This window comes from Mus pahari, chromosome 22 (genome assembly GCF_900095145.1).
Source record: "Mus pahari chromosome 22, PAHARI_EIJ_v1.1, whole genome shotgun sequence".
NCBI classification, from domain to species: Eukaryota; Metazoa; Chordata; class Mammalia; order Rodentia; family Muridae; genus Mus; species Mus pahari.
This window is the reverse complement of record NC_034611.1, coordinates 15,996,061-16,004,729: the sequence shown is the minus strand read 5'-3', so window position 1 is coordinate 16,004,729 and position 8,669 is coordinate 15,996,061.

Here is an 8,669-nt window from a genome sequence, read left to right as displayed (position 1 = left end):
CCCCAATGGAGGAGCTAGAGAAAGCACCCAAGGAACTGTAGGGGGCTGCAACCCTGTAGGTGGAACAACAATATGAACTAAACAATACACCCTGAAAAAAAAAAGTAAATGAATGAGGCAAAACCCACAAGGCAGCCAGGCAGTGGTGGCACATGCCTTTAATCCCAGCACTTGGGAGGCAGAGGCAGGTGGATTTCCGAGTTCGAGGCCAGCCTGGTCTACAAAGTGAATTCCAGAACAGCCAGGGTGACACAGAGAAACCCTGTCTCGAAGAATAAATAAATAAGTAAATAAATAAATAAACCCACCAGGCAAACAAAACAAAACCCACTAAGAGGTGCACAAGGAAAGCATGGGGTTTGTTTTATGTGGGCCACTACTCCTGGGCACGGGGCCTGTCCCAGAGTGTGGTTGATATAGCCAGTGACACTCCACTGAAGAAAATGATTTTCCCTTTCTCAGAAGGCATCATTTGCAAGTAGCTTCTTGGTTAGTTGTGGGACTTAGTATCCATTTTTCCTTTTTAGTGCTGGGGTTTTGTCTGGCTTGAACCGGTGCAGGTCTTGTGACAACCACCTCTATGAACGCACGTGTGTGTCTATCAGTCCTGTGGTGTCTAGTTAAGACTGATTCCTTGGACAAAAATGGAGGAGCTACCAGAACAGGAGAACAGGAGTGAAAGAGGAGCAGTGGCAGCAGAGAAGGAGAGGCAATGATGGTAGGAGAAATAATGACACAGAAAACGTGGTAATGGCTGTCTTTAAGGCCAAGGGTCCTAAGGACCTAAGCTAAGAAGCTGATAAAAACAAAAACAAAAACTTCTGTCAAGAGCTGTGGACTCTGGGTCCTAGGTCTGTGGACTCTGGGTCCTAGGTCTCCACAAAGCAATATTAATTTCTTGAACCTGCACAAAGAGCTTTAATGTTGTGGGAAATATTGAAAAAAAAAGCTGCTCATTCCTGCACTTGTTCCACCAACTCTGCCCTAGTGGCCTGGATGGCCATGCACTGGCAGACAATGGCCAACCTGTTTTTATCTTGTGGAGACTCTCTGGCCTGGAGTTCCCAAAAGGTTTCCACTCAGTTCACTAAGTTCCCACTGGTGGGTCATTATCACGCCAGCCCAGTGCTTCAAATCCTCCACAGCCTTTGTGTTGTACATCAGGCAAACCCACGCTTTACCACCATACCTTTCTCTCTGGAAACCAGACAAGCTGCCTCATGAAGGAAAACGCAACACAAGCTTAGTTCCGAAACAATGGTAACTCAATCTCTGGGCACAACAATTAAAACCTAATCTTGTAAGCCTTATTAAAATCTGATTCCTCCAGTAGCGAATCCTTGTGGATCTGCCATGATATCAGGAATCTCTAGGAGCTATGTCTTACACTTATGCTGTCCACACTCCAAAAGGACCTAATTCTCTCCTGCTTCCTCTCTTCCTCTGTCGAACCCAGAAGTCCCGCCTACTCACCTAGTGATTGGCTCCTTTATTCATTAGGGGATTGGTTCACAAGAAGCAACCTGAGTACATGATTCATTCCTCATTCCTCATTCCAGACAACCTTTCCTGGGAAAGCATAATTAACATAAAAATACAAGCAGCACAGAGCCATCTACAACACCTTAACCCTTGCAGAGCTAAGGGTCCTAGACCTGAGGACTACATAAGAGCTATGATACATAGCAGGGATAAAGGTCCTTCCACCTGAGGCTTCCTGCCTAAGAGCCAGGACAGGGTACCACCTGCGGTTGTTGCCCTTGCCTGTCTGCTGCTGCTTCTTGCTACCAAAGATGAGTGTTGGATGTATTTCACCCAACTGCACCCTACCCCCTCTGGTTCCACTCGGAGTAGCCACCCAGGTGGAGCAACAGGATCCCAGAAAGCAGATTGGTTATATTCTCACCCCCAACCATGGATCTCACTTACCTTGGGTTGCCATAATCAAATACCATAGACTTGGTAGCTTTACACTATTTTCTTACAGTACCAGGGATGAGAAAGACTAAGGTTAGGGAACCAGATTGTCTGGATAAGAATCTTGTTCTTTTTGTTTTTGTTTTGTTTTGTTTTGTTTTTTTGCTGCTGATCACTTCTATCTTCACAGGGTGAGAGAAAGGAAGTTATTCCCTTTCTCTTCTATAAGGGCACAGATCTATCAGATTAGTGTTTCCCCGTTTCCCCTAATGGCTATATTTAGCTATAATAGTGTCCTAAATATCACATCTCCAGATATAGCTACCCTGAGGGTTAGGGCTTCAAGGTATCAACCCGGGGTGGGGTGGGGGAAATACAAGCCAACCTCAGGGTGCATGTTTTTCCTAGGCCATCTTAACCCTTAGTCTTTGGAGCTCCTGTCATGGGATGCAGCCATTTTACACGTGAGGACTAAGACTCTGTGAATCCTGTTCACATCTAGCTCTAGTCCTTACCATCACAGAATTACTAATGAGTCTCAGGCTGGCTTTAAATTCATTCTTGTAGCCTCAGGTGGCTCCATGATAATAATAATTCTTCTGACACTGCCTCTCACAATCTGGAATTTTAGATCATGAGAAATTCTTATACCATATGCCATACTACACAGTTGGAATATTTTCTGTAAACATAGGATATCCTCCAAGCAATGGTTCCTACTATGTGGAGAAACATACATCTTGACTGAGTGTCTTAGAGTTTTGCTTCTGTGAACAGACACCATGACCAAAGCAACTCTTACAAAAACAACATTTAATTGGGGCTAGCTTACAGGTTCAAAGGTTCAAGCCATTATCATCAAGGCAGGAGCATGGCAGCCTCCAGGCAGGCATGGTACAGGAGGAGTTGAGAATTCTATATCTTCATCTGAAGGCTGCTAGCAGAATACTCCCAGGCAGCTAGGATGAGGATCTTAAACCCACACCCACAGTGACACACCTACTTCTACAGTGCCACACCTCCTAATAGTGCCACTCCCTGGGCCAAGTATATATAAACCATCACACTGAGATTTACATCAATGTTAGAAGCAGCTTTATTCATAATACCTAAGAACAACAGACTCAGCTTAAAGCTATCAACTGTTGAAGGGAGAAACTTGATTTAGCTGCTCTTGTAATGGCTAAGGAAACTCCATTTTGCACCAGGTACCCTTTTAGTTGATGTTGGCCTCTGAACTAAATTTCTGATGATGAACACCTGGCAACCTGACTCCTCTCCAAAATAGAGTCACTGTTGTAAAGTGACTAACTGCTTGTCCTGGCTTCTGTAAACTCACTTATCACTGTGTGTAGGGGGAGTGAGGCAGTTCCTCATGTGGCTGCAAATTCTGCAAAACTGAAATAACTGTTGTCTTCACCTTTAAAAGCCCTACCCTCACCTGCTTCTGCATGGTATGTCTGATTTGGCTTAGAGTTTGCAGTCCTGCTAGCAGTTTTAATAAATTTGTCTAATTACAATCTGTACTGAGTCTGGTGGTCTTTTCCTGGTAGTCTACATCACACTCCGAGTGTCATTTCCAGCAATAAAAATGAACACACGTGTGCCCCACATACCAATTGTGTGAAAATCTGGAAAAAAAAGAAACCTATAGTGACTGAAAGCAGATTGGGGTGGCTTCTGAAGAGAAGGCATGGCGAGGATTCCTTGTTGTAGGGCACAAGAAAACATGTTTTGTATCACAGTTGTCGTCTGTCAAAACCCATCCGGTTCTCTCTGAAGAGAACCAAAGTCCAGTCCCCAGAACCACGTGGCAGCTCACAAGCCCAATCCTAGAGGATCCAGAACCCTCTTCTGGTACTCTGGGTACCAGACACATAGAGGATGCCCGGAGATAAGTGCAGATAAAGCCCCCGAGCACAAATACAATTTAAAAGTGGATTTGCAAGTGCAAATTATTCTAAATGGCTACTATGAGAAGCTCAAGAAGAGGAAATGTTAAGATCGATCTCACAAACTCTCGCCTCTGTTGTACCTTCAGCCTTTCTTTGGGGTTCACTGTCTCCAAGAAGATATTTGAGATGGCTGAGAAGGGTTAGACTTTTATCCCTTAGCTACAGGGTTTTGAAACCTCCCTCAAATGCTCAAAGGTAGAACGCCCTCCCCCAGGAGGCAGCTGAGTGATTTACTCCAAGCAATGTACTCTAACTACCATCACATTTTTAAAAAAGATTTATTTATTTATTATATGTAAGTACACTGTAGCTGTCTTCAGACACTCCAGAAGAGGACATCAGATTTTGTTACGGATGGTTATGAGCCATCATATGGATGACTGGGATTTGAACTCAGGACCTTCGGAAGAGCAGTCGGTGCTCTTAACCACTGAGCCATCTCGCCAGCCCCCATCACATTCTTTTTAACCTCAAAACTGCTGCTGTAAACGAAAGGGAAATGGACCTTAGGTCAGATATTCATGGATCAAATAGCATCACTGCCACTTACTAACTGAGTCAAACTGTGCCTATTATTAAATTCACAAAGCCCGAGTGGGTAACTCCTGATGTCTGGAAATAACAGAATGATCTCACAAAGTGACCTGAAGGATTTGCCAACAAGCCAAGCCATTGCTAAGGAGCAGCGGGTGACAGGTGTTTGTTTGGTTGTCGAGACTGTGGGCTTAAATGGATTTAGACAGTATGTGGCTGCTGGTCACCAGGCACCAAGAAGAACTTTCCCATGAAGTCAGTTTCCCTGGCCCCTTAATGTATTAGTTTCCTATGACAAAGTGCCTGAGAAAAACAAGTTATGGAAGCAGGGGACTTATTTTGCAGAGGTTCATAACGCCCAGAAAGGCATTGTTGCAGGAGCTAGAAACAGCTGGCCTCCTTGTTTCTTCACTGGGAAGCATAGAGAGGACTACTGGTGCTTACCTTACTTTCCCACCACTATTCAGTCCAGGCCCCCAGCCCGTGGGTGGTGCTGCCCACATTTAGAGTAGAGTGTGCTTCCATCACTTCAACCTAGAAACTTCTCGCAGACATGCTCAGAGAGTTGTTTTCACCCTGATTCTAAATGCTATCCACTTGACAATCAAGATTAACTAGACACTCAGGTACCCTAGGGTAAAACAGAACCCAGGTGCATTCTATGCACCTGATCTTGTCAGGCCTGAGAAATGCCAAAGTTAAGCAGCCCTTACCTACAGAGAGGCTGCTGCCAAACCGTCCCTATAACCTTAGGGAGGAAGTACTTACTGTGTGCGTTACTTGGGATGCTGGTCAATGTTCCCTGGTAGGTGAAAGTTTCATCTTCACTACCCTAAAACACAGGAGGGAGAGAAAGAATGATGATGGGAGAGAGGGAGGGAGGGGAGGAAGAAGGAGAGAGGATGTCTGGCATTAGGGATAAGGATGGGACCAGGGAATGAGCAAGGGAGGTGGGTAACAGAGCCAGAGGAAGACAGAGACTCCTGGAATATTAATGACTCTGAGCTAACTGTTGATGTTTAGTTATGGAGAATATTCTCCTACCAGGATCAAAGGAGGAAAAAAATGAATGCAAACAACGGTTATCAATGTTTGCCAAAATGTTAAGTTCAGAGTAAATTCTGGTAGCACTGATGTTAGTAATTATGAAGCAGCTGCAAAGAGAAGCATAGATTTTTTTTTAAAAAAACCTTGGACCAACAATCTTTTAAAGAGGATCTTATTCTGATGAGGTTGCTATAGCAGAATGTCACTGACTAGATAAATAATAGCAGCCTCTGGGGCGCCAAGCATGGGTACAGCCAGGTTTGGTTAATGACTGTTGGTATCACTAGCAGCATGGGCTAGCATTTTCTAGGGGCTACTTCAGGTGGCTTGTAGAATTTAACTCATTTCCAGTTATAACCATTCTGTGATACGGTTACTGTTATCTCCATTTTATACCAAAAAAAAAAAAAAAAAAAAAAAAAAAAAAAAAAAAAAAAAAAAAACAAGAACAAAAAGAAAAACAAAAAAACAGTGTCATATGTCTGATGAGGGAAGAGTTACAACTAGAACAGTTGTATCTGGATCCAGAAGTCAATCACTTGCAGACTGTATTATGACCCTCCTGAAGACAGCACAGAGATGAATTGAATGGGCATGCCCTCTATCCTTCAGTCTGGCAGAGTAAGAATAGCAACATCCTTTTACATTCTACCTTTGATCCCATCAGTGTACTCAGGTGGACATTTTCATTCTTTATAACCCTTGTTTGCCACATAGAGATACCAACAAACCAAGAACACTAGAACAGTTAGCTCTGGTAACTCAGACGGAAAATATTTGTCGTTCTTGTTGTCTTGAGGCAGGGTCTCATGTAGCTGAGGCTGGCCTCATACTTACTGTATAGCAAAAACTGACCTTGAACTCTGAGCTCATCTTCCTTCTACTCCAAACAATAGGTTATGGATGCAGAGACGCACACTGCCCTGCCCACCTAAGAGCTGTAGTTCTATAAAGTGCCCAGGAAACTCTAAAGCAAATCTTGAGACCACATTTACTGCCTTGGAGCTAAGACTAAATCTCTGTGGGCCAGTGTTTGCCTAGCATCCATGAGGCCCTGGATTTGAACTCAGGCCCTGCACATAATAGTAAGATTCTTCTGTGGGTCCCTGCTGCTTGCTATTGAAATGGGCAAGTTCATGAAACCTGGGAAAGTGATTCTGGACTTGGCTGAGCACTACTCAGGACACAAAGCTGTTACGAAGAACACAGATGATGGTGCCTGATACTAACCTTATGCCAGAGGCTGGAATTGATCACTCTCCCCCAAAAGTGACAGGGCTATAGGCAGGAAGAAAATGGCTAAGAGATCAAAGATTGCCAAGGACCAACCTCAGCATGGACAGGGTTCTGAGAGAAGGGATGTCTGGGAGCTGCAGAAAAAACAACTTGAAACCAGTAGCCAACATCAAACTAAATGGAGAGAAACTCAAAGCAATCCCACTAAAACCAGGGACTAGACAAGGCTGCCCACTTTCTCCCTACCTATTCAACATAGTACTTGAATTCCTGGCCAGAGCAATTAGACAACAAAAGGAGATCAAGGGAATACAAATTGGAAAGGAAGAATTTAAAATATCACTATTTGCAGGTGATATGTGTACTGGCTAGTTTTGTGTCAACTTGACACAGCTGGAGTTATCACAGAGAAAGGAGCTTCAGTTGGGGAAATGCCTCCAGGAGATCCAGCTGTAAGGCATTTTCTCAATTAGTGATAAAGGTGGGAGGTCCCCTTGTGGGTGGTGCTATCTCTGGGCTGGTAATCTTGGGTTCTATAAGAGAGCAGGCTGAGCAAGCCAGTAAAGAACATCCCTCCATGGCTTCTGCATCAGCTCCTGCTTTCTGACCTGCTTGAGTTCCAGTCCTGCATCCTTTGGTGATCAACAGCAGTATGGAAATGTAAGCTGAATAAACCCTTTCCTCCCCAACTTGCTTCTTGGCCATGATGTTTGTTCAGGAATAGAAACCCTGACTAAGACAATATGATAGTATATATAAGTGAGCCTAAAAATTACACCAGAGAACTCCTAAACCTGATAAACAGCTCCAGTGCAGTAGCTGGATATAAAATTAACTCAAACAAATTAGTGGCATTTCTATGCACAAAGGATAAACAGGCTGGGAAAGAAATTAGGGAAACAACATCCTTCACAATAGACATAAATAATATAAAATACCTTGGTGTGACTCTAACTAAGGAAGTAAAATATCTGTATGATAAGAACTTCAAGTCTCTGAAGAAAGGAACCAAAGAAGACCTCAGAATATGGAAAAATCTCCCATGCTCATAGATTGGCAGGATTAATATAGTGAAAATGGCTATCTTGCCAAAAACAATCTACAGATTCAATGCAATCCCCATCAAAAAGCCAACTCAGTTCTTCACAGAGTTAGAAAGGGTAATTTGCAAATTCATATAGAATAACAAAAAACCTAGGATAGAAAAATCCATTCTCAACAATAAAACAACCTCTGGTAGATTCACCATGCCTGACCTCAAGCTGTGCTACAGAGCAATTGTGATAAAAACTGCATGGTACTGGTACAGCAACAGACAGGTAGAACAATGGAATAGAATTGAAGACCCAGAAATGAANCCACACACCTATGGTCACTTGATCTTTGAAAAAGGAGCTAAAATCATCCAGTGGAAAAAACATTTTCAACAAATGGTGCTGGATCAACTGGCGGTTATCATGTAGAAGAATGCGAATTGGTCCATTCTTATCTTCTTGAACAAAACTCAAGTCTAAGTGGATCAAGGAACTCCACATAAAACCAGAGACACTAAAACTTATAGAGGAGAAAGTGAGGAAAAGCCTTGAAGATATGGGTACAGGGGAAAACTTCCTGAACAGAATAGCAATGGCTTGTGCTGTAAGATCGAGAATCTACAAATGGCATCTCATAAAATTGTAAAGCTTCTGTAAGGCAAAAGANACTGTCAATAAGACAAAAAGGCCACCAAGAGATGGGGAAAGGATCTTTACCAATCCTAAATCAGATACGGGACTAATATCTAATATATATACAAAGAACTCAAGAAGCTGGACTCCAGACAATCAAATAACCCTATTAAAAAAATGGAGTACAGAGCTAAACAGAGAATTCTTAACTGAGGAATATCAAATGGCTGAAAAGCACCTGAAAAAATGTTCAACATCCTTAATCATCAGGGAAATGCAAATCAAAACAACCCTGAGATTCCATCTCACTCCA